Source organism: Delphinus delphis, chromosome 7, assembly GCF_949987515.2.
Source record: "Delphinus delphis chromosome 7, mDelDel1.2, whole genome shotgun sequence".
Lineage (NCBI taxonomy): Eukaryota > Metazoa > Chordata > Mammalia > Artiodactyla > Delphinidae > Delphinus > Delphinus delphis.
In genome coordinates this window covers 29686795-29700202 of record NC_082689.1, presented here as the reverse complement: position 1 = coordinate 29700202, position 13408 = coordinate 29686795, and positions in this window count along the sequence as shown.

Below are 13408 nucleotides of genomic sequence, written 5' to 3'. Positions count from 1 at the left end.
AAAGTCCTCTCTCCTTCTTGTTACCTCTCTCCCTCCCTTCATTCATTCCTTCAAGCTAGAAAGTACGTGGGAGAAGACTTCCTTCCTCCCTCCCTCCCTCCTTTCCTTCCTTCTTTCCTTTCTCCCTTCCCTTTGTTCATTCATTCTTCTTTTCCTTTTTGATGTGGTTCCATCTAAGATGTATCAATAATTGCTTTTCCTCTTTAAAATAGATTTTTAGCTATATAAGTGGTTCCTGAATACATTCTCCGTTCAAAAACCTAGAAAGCTAGGGCTTCCCTGGTGGCGCAGTGGTTGAGAGTCCGCCTGCCAATGCAGGGGACACGGGTTCGTGCCCCGGTCTGGGAGGATCCCACGTGCCGTGGAGCGGCTGGGCCCGTGGGCCATGGCTCATGGCCGCTGAGCCTACGCGTCCGGAGCCTGTGCTCAGCAACGGGAGAGGACACAGCGGTGAGAGGCCCACGTACCATAAAAAACAAAAACAAACAAACAAAAAAAACCTAGAAAGCTAAAGCTGCTGTGAAGTCCTCTTGGAGCACTACCCCACTACCCCAATGCCATATCCCAAGCATTGTTCTTAAAGGAGACCTATAGCCAGATTGCCTTGGCTTAAGTTTAACTCTACAAGTTAACTGGCTGTGCAACTTTAGGCAAGTTGCTCAACCTGTCTGTGCCTAAGTTTCCTTATCTGGAGAATGGAAATGTTATTAATTTCCATTCTCCAGATAACGTACCTCACAGGATGGTTTTAAGGATAAAATGTAATAATTTATGTAAAACACTTAAACACCATATCATATTTAATAAGCTCTTAAAAATGTTTGTTATTATTACCCTGCTTTCCACTTGCGATGTGTACTTTTCCCCAGTTCCTGGAGGAAACCACTATTATGAGTTTTCAGAATATTGTTTTAGTATCATGTGTGTGTGTGTTTAACAAATGGTGTCATATTATACATGTTATTCTGTAGTTTACCTTTTTAAATTAGCAATTATGTTTTGTGATTTATCCATGTTGATTCAAATAGATCTAGTATACTCCTTTTAACTGCTATATAATATACTATTGTGAATCTAATTTATTTAGCTATTTCCTGGTTGATGGACAGTTAAAATGTTACTAATTTTTATCTATTATAGACAGTGCTGCACTGAACCTTCATATAGATGTCTGTGCCATATTGTGATAGAAATCTATGAGTGGAACTTATGAGTTGTAGGGAATGTACAAACTGGTTGAACCAATTTATATTTCCACTAGTAATATCTGAAAGTACTCAATTCCTCAAAACCTTGTAAAAGCTCAATAAGAAAATCAACCATTTTTGGCAATCTAATGGAGAGAAATACTGTCATTATTGTTTTAATTTGTATTTCCATGGTTACTAGTGAGACTGAGCATCCTTTCATATGTTTATTGGCCATTTGTATTTTCTCTTCTGTGAATCGTCTGTTCATAACCTCTGTTTGCATTTCTATTATGTCTTTAGTCTTTTTCTTATTAATCTGTAAGATAATCTTTTACGTTTGTGGCAAATACTTTCTCCTAATCAGGTTTCCTTATCTTTTAGCTTTGTTCATGGAGTCTTTGATCATATGGGCCTAAATTTGTTTGCAGTAATATGTAATTGCACAATTATTCTTGCGATTGCCATTTTCATGCATTTAGGCTATAGGAGGAAATTGAAGCTCCATAAGAGAAAATAAATTGTGTAGGAAGAACACATAGAGTGAGAAAGGGTGAAAGGTGAGAATCAAGGATTGCTCGAAAGAGCACCTTCATGTACAAGTGGTAAGTCTGGAGCATGGAATGGAACAGGACTAGTTTTAAAAATACATTTTTGGGACTTCCCTGGTGGTGCAGTGGTTGAGAATCCGCCTGCCAATGCAGGGGACACGGGTTCGAGCTCTGGTCTGGGAAGATCCCACATGCCATGGAGCAACTAAGCCTGTGTGCTACAACTACTGAGCCTGCACTCTAGAGCCTGTGAGCCATAACTACTGAGCCCTCATACCACAACTGCTGAAGCCTGTGCACCTAGAGCCTGTGCTCCACAACAAGAGAAGCCACTGCAATGAGAAGCCTGCACACCTCAACGAAGAGTAGCCCCCGCTCACCACAACTAGAGAAAGCCCGTGCGCAGCATCAAAGACCCAATGCTGCCAAAAAAACAAAAGAAGCCATTTTTGTCTTGCAGTCCAATGGAAAGAGACATAATGAAAACGATGTCATCAGACAAACAGTGTAATCCTACATGTTGTAGAGGAGGAATGAGACCAACTTTGGCACAGGCAGAAGTTTGGGGGAAAATCCCCCCAAAAAATCTGACTCTAACTGAAAGAAATAGGGATTCCTTAGGAGGAAATGGAAATGGAGCACAAGAGTAAGGAATTAGGTTGTGCTGCTGCAGAAAAAGAGGTAGAGAAAGCAATATTTTTGTTGGCCTGAAAGAAAGCTAGAAAGACCATGGGACAAGACATATTGCTTTTTCCTACACCACTTGAGAAATGTTACCAGTGGTAACTCCAGCTCAGAAATACATTGATGGAAGGATTCTCCAGCTAGTACAAATGTGGTAGCAGAAGGAAACATTAACCTAGGAAGTAGGATTGTTAGGACTAAAAAATTTTAGACTCCAGAGTCTAAAAGAGCAGCATCTTTGGCATAGATGATATCATAGGACCTGAAACAAACAAACATATGGCATCTGGTGGGAGACAGAGAAACAGACATGAGCAGGAAATTGGAACTATGGGAAAAATACCCTGGGTGCTTGGAGATGTCTCTTGTAAATGGGCAAGAACTGTTATAAGAGAGAAGAACCTGTACTCTTAGATGGGGTTCAAACTCATTCCAGCATTTGGGCACCAGGAATAAGGGAATAAATATGAAAGCAACTTAAGAAATTTTCAATATGCAGAAGGAACACCAATAAGAAGAGAATCCTAGAAAGCACTGGGGATTGGTGGAACCCTCTGCAAATTTCTGAGTCATGCAATAAAAAGGACAGTTTACAGGAGTGACGGATTTTTTAATAAAATTTGGAATTTAGTATCACAATTAATCTCTTGATTGCATTTCTTCTGGGTTTAAGGTCATGGGAGGTGATGGAATGGACTCTGAAAAATTGCATGGATTATCCTGTCAATGCCTTCTTCTCTTTTCCCTTTTCCTCTTTAGAATGTATCTGTGTTAGTCTTACAGTAAATATGCATTTGAGCATTATTCATTCCTCAGCTGACACACCTGCTGCCTTTGATTAGATTATTTCCATGTCTTTGGAAGCAGGGCCTTCCTTAAGGAAACTGTGATATTCTTCAACTTCTGACTCCTGACCTACAGATTTATCTATAGCCACACCCTACTTTTTCTTTCCAGATTTCCCCATCAAGTGGTACTGTGACTGTTTCCTTAAAAGTTTCCCCTCTGTTCCAAACCTAAAAGACATAGCAATGGGGAAAAAAATCCAAACAATAACTAGACGTTTTCATGGGCCAGAAATGGAAACACTCGGCAGTAAGCCGGGACTGCAGCATAGGCCTGCTGGGCTATAGTTCCAGAAATAGACAGAGTTAGGAGGGTGACTACTGCAGTGGAATGAAAACCAAAGTGGTCCACATGTGGTAGGGCACCAGGGCCAACATCACCGTGTAAAAGCCAAGGCTAGGTAGGCCTACCATGACCATGAAAGGAGGTGGAAACAGCTCTGATCACTGCTTGAATCTGTGGCTTTATAAAGCTGAGTTCCTGTGGGGGGCAGGAGGAAGTAGAGCAAGCCCAGCAGCAGGACTTGTTTAGCTCAGTAACTAGATCTAAAATAGCCCCATCATTCTGCACTTGGAGCTGTCCCTCCAGTGTAAGACCTGGTTCTGGACTTGGGTGGTGGGTCTCCCTGCGGGCTGAGTGGAGGCAACCACATAATTTATACATATAGAGGCGTGGTCACAGAGAGAGAACATAAGACAAAACAACAACAAACCCAGTTCCACCTAAGATTAGCCTACCAACCCAAATATAACTTCACCATTATGAAAACTACCACTAAAAAAGTGAGTCAGCAGACTAATCAGATGGATTGACTCCTACTGAAATGCAAACATATGGAATGATTTAAAAATATTAGGTTCCAGATCTTCAAAGAGATAAAGAACAAGAAATGACAAAACAGGAATAGGCAGATCTGAGTAAAGAACTGATAGAGTCCAAATAAAAAACAATTAGAAATTGTGAGAATGAAAATAAATTTAATGAAATTAAAAGTTTAATAGGGCAAACACTATACTAGACACAGTAAAAGAGCATTCTAGTGAACTGGAATTAAATAATATTATAAATATTACATTTCCCCCCTTCCTCTGACAGTCTTGTACATGAAGGTGCTCTTTATTTTTCTTTTAATTAAAATTTTTTAAAAAATAAATTTATTTTTGGCTGTGTTTTGTCTTCATTGCTGCGCGTGGGCTTTCTCTAGTTGCAGCAAGAGGTGACTACTCTTCGTTGCAGTGCATGGGCTTCTCATTGCGGTGGCTTCTCTTGTTGCAGAGTACTGGCTCTAGGCGTGTGGGCTTCAGTAGTTGTGGCACGCAGACTCAGTAGTTGTAGCTCTCGGGCTCTAGAGCACAGGCTCAGTAGTTGTGGCTCACAGGCTTAGTTGCTCTGCAGCATGTGGTACCTTTCCGGACCAGGGCTCAAACCTGTGTGCCCTGCATTGGCAGGCGGATTCTTAACCACTGCACCACCAGGGAAGTCCGAAGGGGCTCTTTAGAGCGATCTTTGATTCTCACTTTTCTCCTTTCTCACCCTATGTGTTCTTCCTACACAACCTGTTTTCTCCTATGGCTTCAATTTCCTTCTATAGCCTAAAGGCATGAAAATGGTAGTTGCAAGAATAATTGTGCAATTATGTATAACTGCAAGCGTGGCCGATGGTACTTGGATCACTGTAGCCTTTATTATTGAATAGTTTGCTAGAATAGTAAAGCTATTTTTCAGCCAATATAAAATATCTCACTTTCCACAGATCGGCTTCCAAAGTTTCTCCTAACTTCTCTGCCACCGGCACTATGATGAATAAGCTGCAGAGGCTCTAAGTATTCAGATGACATATAAGTTATCGAATTATTCTGACAGCTCACCTTCTCTTTACCAGTGTATTCCCTTCATAAAATTGATTTAGAATTTTAAAAATTGCCTGTAAGACTCTATTCTTAACTGACAGGAAGGTCTTAATATGCATCAACTTGAATGAGTCGCAGTTTTGGGGACTTCTAGGCTATAACCAATAATCTGATGACTAGGATGAGGAAGGTGTGGGAGATGCTTCTGGTTTCCTTCCCAATCTTCCTACTCCCTCCTTCTTTGCTAACAGAGCCCTAATTTCATTCAGGGTGGCAATGTGCTCAGTCTTAAGCAAGCAGAATTCCCAAGTAGAACCCACGGTCCAAGAGGCCAGTTTTGACAATCCTGCTCTCTGCTTTGCCAGCCTCCCTCACCCTTCCTTGGGGATGACCATATGACCCAGTTCTAATAAATAAGATGTAAAAGGAAGTCTACTAAGAAGAGGAGCCATGTGGTTGCTGCTGCTCCTACCTCTTTCCTCCTGCCTTGAAATTAATGTTTGAGAAATGTGACAGCCATCTTGAGAATGAGGGCCAGCCCAAGAGAATCATAGAAATACCAGCCCTGTCGCATTGAGCTGGGCGAGTGCCAGCAGTACCTACCATTGGACATTTTGTCATATAAGGAAAATTAGCTTTTATCAACGTACTTTAAGCCATATGCATTTCTAATTGATACAGTGTGGAAATAAAATAGTTGGCTCCTTTAATCAATATTTTGAAAGACTAAAGTGACTAGGTCAATTCTAGGCTAAAGTAAAAGAAATACATGTTAACTGACCTGCACTAGATAAGAACATAGACTTAAAGAAAAGAGAATAGGAAATATTTCCTTCACAACTCTTGTTAGAAAAGTTTTTCCATGAATATGCCAATCAATTTAAATATTTGAACCCCTATGATATCTAGATTGAGTTAAGTGAGTTTCTTAGCTGTTCAAACCACTGTATTTTACAGAAATGGGAGTAGCATATATAAGGACTAGAGAATCGAATGTGAGCTGAGGGGGAATGTGTTGGCCATCTTTCTAGCCACTTATTACTGTCGTCTATTGCCTTGCTTATTATTTTTATTTTGAAATAATTTCAAGTTTACAGAAATGTTGCGAGATTAGTACAAGGTACTTTCATATACCCTTTACTCAGTTTCACTAATTGTTAACATTTTCCCATATTTGCTTTATCATTCTCTCTGTTTATTTTTTATTTATTTATTTTTTGGAGGAAAATGTATTTTATTTTTTTTAATGGAAAGGCATTTTATTTTAAATATAGCAGTGTGTACATGTCAATCCCAAATTCCCAGTCTATCCCTCCCCTCCACCCTTCCCCGCTGGTAACCATAAATTCGTTCTCTAAGTCTGTGAACATCCTCTCTGTTTAGAAAGGTAGATATAGGTGTAAATATTTTTTTCTGAGCTATTTGATAATAAACTGTAGACCAGATGTTACTTTACCCCTAAAGTGTTCAGTGTATATTTCTAAAAAAGATGGAAATTCTTTTACATAACCATAGTACAATTATCAAAATCAGGAAATAACATTGATAGAATATTATTATCTAGTAATAATATGGACCTTATTCTAATTTTGGCAATTATTCCAATAATGAGATAAATAGATAGATAGATATATCTGTCTTTTGGTCCAGGATCAATTCAGGATTGCATATTGTTTTTAGTTGTCATGAACCTCCTAATTTTATAATTAAAAACATGCATGTGTCTATTTTCTTAGATGACTGTATATAGCAATCATAAAATAAGAAATGCCATACTGAGTCATACCCACTCTCAGTCAAGCTCATTATGTTGGTGGCAATGGATGGAGATGATTTGCAAGAGTATGGTTATTGTCCTTAGTTTAAGTTTTAAATTTGCACTGAAGGACTTCCCTGGTGGCGCAGTGGTTAAGAATCTGCCTGCCAATGCAGGGGACATGGGTTCGATCCCTGGTCCGGAAAGATCCCACATGCTGTGGAGCAAGTAAGCCCGTGAGCCACAACTACTGAGCCCGCATGCCACAACCACTGAAGCCCGCACACCTAGAGCCTGTGCTCCACAACAAGAGAAGCCACGACAATGAGAAGCCCGCATACCACAATGAAGAGTAGCCTCCACTCGCCACAACTAGAGAAAGCCCATGTGCAGCAACGAAGACCCAATGCAGCCAAAAAAAGAAAAATTTGCACTGAAGTTTTAAACATATGTAGTTAAAGAGTCAAATAGGGCTTCCCTGGTGGCGCAGTGGTTGAGAGTCCGCCTGCCGATGCAGGGGACATGGGTTCGTGCCCCGGTTCGGGAAGATCCCACATGCCACAGAGCGGCTGGGCCTGTGAGCCATGGCCGCTGAGCCTGCGTGTCTGGAGCCTGTGCTCCACAATGGGAGAGGCCGCAACAGTGAGAGGCCCACGTACCGCAAAAAAAAAAAAAAAAAAAAAAAAAGAGTCAAATAATTCCAGGGACTTACCTGGCGATCCAGTGGTTAAGATTTAGACTTCCAATGCAGGGGTTACAGGTTCTATCCCTGGTTGGGGAGATAAGATCCTACATGCCTCATGACCAAAAAACCAAAACATAAAACAGAAGCAATATTGTAACAAATTCAATAAAGACTTAAAAAAAAAGGTCCACATTAAAAGAAAAAATGTAAAGAAAAAGAGTCAAATAATTCCAAAATGTTTCTTATGAGAAAAAAAATAGCAGCCTCTACCTTGACTTTTTTATTTTCTCCATTTCTCATTTCTCAGAAGCAAATATGTTAAAATATCTTAGCTGATTCTTTTGATATTTACCTTCATGTACCTAAATAACATGCTTATATTACTATATAATTTTAGGGGAACTTATACAAAATCTATTGATTTCCTGCTGTGGAAGATGCTATGGCAGATGAGAACATACCCTTCCCATATATCTGACCTCCTAATACAGTCATACCATAATTTTGTTTAGATTAATATTTGGAGTTATTGTTTTTATTGCTATAAAGTGCTACTGATAGCTGATATTATATGACAACTTTTCCTTTTCTGCCCAAATTTGCTTTCCTTGGACTTAATAATTATCTTACTTTTTGTATTTGCTTATTTTTCTGTGTATATATCACTAATTCAAGGCCAAATTCCTCTAGCTGTCTAAATCTCTTTTTATTATATTCAGCTGTATTATGTCTTTTAACAATTTATCTTCTTGACAAAACCTCTCCCAGAGCTCTCTGACTTTCTTCAATGTGAACCAGTTGCCCCTCTCTATCTGGGGACCATTGTCATCAGGCATCTCTCTTTATTGTCATTCTGAGGATTCTCATACCCTTTCTCCTTTGTTGCATCCCCATTTCCTCTATTTCATGTCTTTTTCTTTTTTCTTTCTGTTTTCTGGCACTGTCAGTTTTTGAGATTTTTGACAGTTTTAATGTGTAAATTGAATCATGTCTTTGTCGTCTCCACTGCTGGCTTTAGATTCAGCTTTCCTTGTAATTTTCAAAGACTCGAGATACAACACATGCTACAACATGGATGAACCTTGAGGACATTACTCTAATGAAATAAACCAGTCACAAATATCCTGTGATTCCACTTATATAAAATACCTAGAGTAGTCAAATTCATTGATATTTTATGGAAAGTAAAATGGTGGTTGCCATGAGCTGGGGAGAGGGAAGAATGGTAAATTATTGTTTAATAGATACAGAGTTTCAGTTTCGTAAGAAGAAAAGAGTTCTGTGGATTGATGGCAGTGAAATTAGCATAACAACATGAATTAAAACAATTTTTTTTGGTCATGCTGGCATGCAGGATCTTAGTTCCCTGACTATGTGGGATGGAACCTGTGCCCCCTGCAGTAGAAGTGTGGAGCGCTAACCACTGGACTGCCAGGGTATTCCCCAACAATGTGAATTTTTTTAATGCCACTGAAGTGTACACTTAAAAATGCTTAAGATAGAGCAAGATGGGGGATAGGAAGACTTCTATCATTCTCTCCCTTATGGACACACCAACTCAACAACACTACCTGGACCAATTCCCTTTGTGAGAGATCCAGAAATCAATTCAGAGTACTCTACTACCAAGGCAAGAGCAAAACCAGCTGTATTGAAGCTGGTAGGAGAATTTGAGGCTCCATTTTGCCATAATCCCTCCCTTTGGTACAGTGCTACGCGACTGGGAGTAAACCCCCAGCTCCCAGCTTCTCCCTGGAGAAGGAAAGAAAGGATTAGACTGAACGTCCAACATTCTGACCATGTACTGGTTTCTTCCTTGCCTGAATCTGAGTGCTGGTATGGAAAGACCCTATGTTGGGGGCCATTAAAAACAAATGCAGCTCTTTGGATTAACATGCAAGCACTCACCATAGCCTTTCCTCCTGGCTCAGTACTGAGTTAGAGGATGAAAAAAATCTGAAATCTCAGCTTCTCCCTGGGGAGAGAAAGGGGTGGGCCATACATCAAAGATTCCAATTTTTTTGTAGTGCTGTCTGAGAGACTGATATCTGTCTCACCCACCTCAGAGCACTGGTGGGACTGGCATAATCTAGACTCCCGAAGGTCCTTGAGAACAAGGGCAAGGGCTTGGATTAGTACACAGTCACCCACCAGAGCTCCTCAAAGCATAGTGAGCAGAAGAAAAGTCCCAAATACCAGCTTCTCCCTCGGCAGGGAAAGGATTAACAAAATGGCAATATCAAGTCCTAATCTATTGATAGTTACTTTAAATGTAAATGGATTAAATTCTCCAATCAAAAGACAGAAAGTGGCTGAATGGGTAAAAAGACAAGATCTAACTATATGCTGTGTACAAGAGACACACTTTAGATTTAAAGATACACATGGACTGAAAGTGAAGAGTAGACAAAGATATTCCATGCAAGTGGTAACCAAAAGAGAGCAGGAGTGGTCAGAATTACATCAGACAAAATATACTTTGTCAAAACTGTCACAAGAGGCTAAGAAGGACATTACATGATGCAAGGGTCAATTCATGAAGAAGATGCAACAATATAAATACGTATATATCCAACATTACAGCATCTAAATATATAAAGCAAACATTGACAGAACTGAAGGGAGAAATAGACAGCAATACAATAACAGTAGGAGATTTTAATACAACACTTTCAATAATAGATAGAACATCCAGACAGAAACCTGTAAGGAAACACTGGACTTGGACTATACTTTAGACCAAATGGCCCTAACAGACATATATAGAAATTTAACCCAACAGCCACAGGATATACATTCTCCTCAAGCACACACAGAACATTCTCCAGGACCGATCATATGTTGGGCCACAAAGCAAAGATACCCCTTCTACATTCCAAGTTATAGGTGACAGTTTTGCTAATTGGTCTGCACATAATTCAGACCACTTTTTCTCAGTTTCCAGTAGCAAGTTCTTCAGTGTTCTTCAAGCCTTCACTAATTATCCCCTTGAAATCCTTCCATATTTTGCCTGCCACTGAATCCCAAAGCCAATGCCATATATTTTAGGTTTTTATTAGGGCAACATCCTACTTCTACCAAATTCTGGTTTGGTCCCCTATTGATATGTAACAAACTACCTCAAAACTTAGTGGCTTAAAATGACAACTATTTTATTATCTCTCATTGCTCTGTGTGTTGACTGGGAACGCCTGGGCAGTTCTTCTACTGGCATTTTTTGTGGTCTTTCTCATGGCTGCAGTCAGATGGTAACTGGAATCCTTGGGCAGCTGGGGCTCCCTCTCTGTGTAGTCTCAGACTCTTTTCTTCATGTGACCTCTCTATATCATCTTTCTAGTAGGGTAGCTGGACTTTTTCTTTCTTTCTTTCTTTCTTTCTGCTGCTCTGGGTCTTTGTTGTGGTGTGTGGGCTTAGTTGTGGTATGTGGGATCTTAGGTCCCCAACCGGGGATTGAACCTGGGACCCTCACATTGGGAGCATGGAGTCTTAACCACTGGACTGCCAGGGAAATCCCTGAACTTCTTATATGGGGTTTCTTGACTTCCCAAACTGAATGTTCCAAGAGAGAGAAAAGAGAAGCAGTCAATCCTCCTAAAGGCTAGAATTAGTATTGTGTCACTTCTGGCACATTTTATTGGAAATCTGGAGTTAGTGTAGGAGGGGACTATAAAGAAGGCATGGGGCTTCCCTGGTGGCGCAGTGGTTGAGAGTCCGCCTGCTGATGCAGGGGACACGGGTTCGCGCCCCAGTTCGGGAAGATCCCACATGCCGTGGAGTGGCTGGGCCCATGAGCCACGGCCGCTGAGCCTGCGCATCTGGAGCCTGTGCTCCGCAACGGGAGAGGCCACAGTGAGAGGCCCGCGTACCACAAAAAAAAAAAAAAAAAAGAAAGAAGGCATGGATACCATAGGCATGCACTTTGGCGGGTGTCTTTGAACACTAGCTACCACATAGTGTTGTGGTGAGATATTTTCTATTTGAAAACAGCAAGAATGGGGTACTATTCCTTAATGAAAGACATGATTGTATTATGTTTTGCTCTAGTTCAGCTAGGAACCTTCCTACATATATTTAAGTATGTGTGTGTGTGTGTGTGTGTGTGTGTGTGTGTGTGTGTGTGTGTAGATAGATATTTGAAAATTTGAAAATGCATGTAGTCACTGCTTTATGACAGATAATTTACAGAACATTAACATTTTGTTAGGTGAAATGATATGGGGGAGAATGTGACATAATAAACACTTGACTGGAAGCCAAGGAATTCCTCATCTAAGCTAAGAATTACGACAATACAGTAGTGTGACCTTGGACAAGCTCAAACTTTTCTGGATCTTAGTCTCATCTGTAAGAACCCTTTCATGTTGGAAAGGGACTTTTCACTGATCTATACTGACATTAGACTAATGTTTTAGGACTATTTTAGGACTAATCATCTGTTGTACTCTTACATCTCTCAAGATTGAGCTGAAGTAGTACAGCCTCTGGGATGCCTTCACCCAAATTAAATCACAACCTTTGTAGAGTGATGTGAAGTTCTCAGAGTTATAGCAGCCAAATTATGCAAAAAAGTTTCAGATGTTGTATTCATAGAACAAGTGATTTGCTAAATCAAACAGCAATTCAAAGTATTTAGCAATGGGCTGAAAACATCAACTTTGTCATTTTTAGTTTCTGTTTTTCATCATGAATATGAAAAATAGGTGAATTTCTCTATGTAGATGCCTCTTTTTATAGTTGCTTAAATTCATGTAATCATATCTTTTTTAGTCAGGGTAGACTAACTGCTAAAACAAACAATCCCAACATTTCAGTGGCTTAACATAATAAAAGTCTGGTTTTTGCTCATGCAGTAATTCAACATAGGTGTTCCTGGACAAATAGTTCCTAGGCAGCTCTCTTCTTTCAGTCTTTATGTTCTTGGGGGCTCCTTCATTCTATTGGCGGGTGAGGTGAGAGAGAGAGAGAGGATTGCGCATGAGAGATCTTTATGTTCTTTTTCTCTGCCTGCATTCTTTTGGCCAGAACTCAATCACATAGCTCCTCATAACTGCAGGGGAGGCTGGGAAATGTAGTTTTGCTATGAGCCCAGAAAAGAGAAAGATTAGATTGCTCTGTGTTAGTTGGTGAGCAGCTAGCATCCTCTGTGCCAGTGTCCATCTTTCGTTATATTTTACTCCATAGGCCTCTGACATTTATTTATCTGTATGTGCTTTCTATTTTTTACCTTAATATTAGAGACATGTGAGTAGAGGGAATAGAGAGAGAAGTGTTCGGATGGGTTTCAAAGGATCTTCTACTGTATCAATGAACCTTTGTGTTTATGGTAGAGTGACTGGGGTTATGGCCTCAGGGTGGGTTGAGGAGAAGGAGACTTCTTGGTGAATAGTTTCTCTGATTCACTAAATGCTCCTTTAGAAAAAAAGTCTTAGTCTAAAACTGATAATTCATTACCAGCTAAAACGCTGCTTTATAGTAATTCCTTTAATTCCCAGTGCATTAAAATCCAAAGTGAATGGCAGATTGTAGTCTGAAGAACAGAAAAAAAATAAATTTCACTGTTTGCATGATTTTGCTTTTTTTTTTTTTTCCGCGGTACGCGGGCCTCTCACTATTTGTGGCCTCTCCCGTTGTGGAGCACAGGCTCCGGACGCGCAGGCTCAGCGGCCATGGCTCACGGGCCTAGCCGCTCCGCGGCATGTGGGATCTTCTCGGACTGGGGCACGAACCCGTGTCCCCTGCATCGGCAGGTGGACTCTCAACCACTGCGCCACCAGGGAAGCCCCGATTTTGCATCTTGATAGCTCGGTTGGGTCCTTTCTGTTTTCACCCTAAATAGCCAGAGGTCTTAG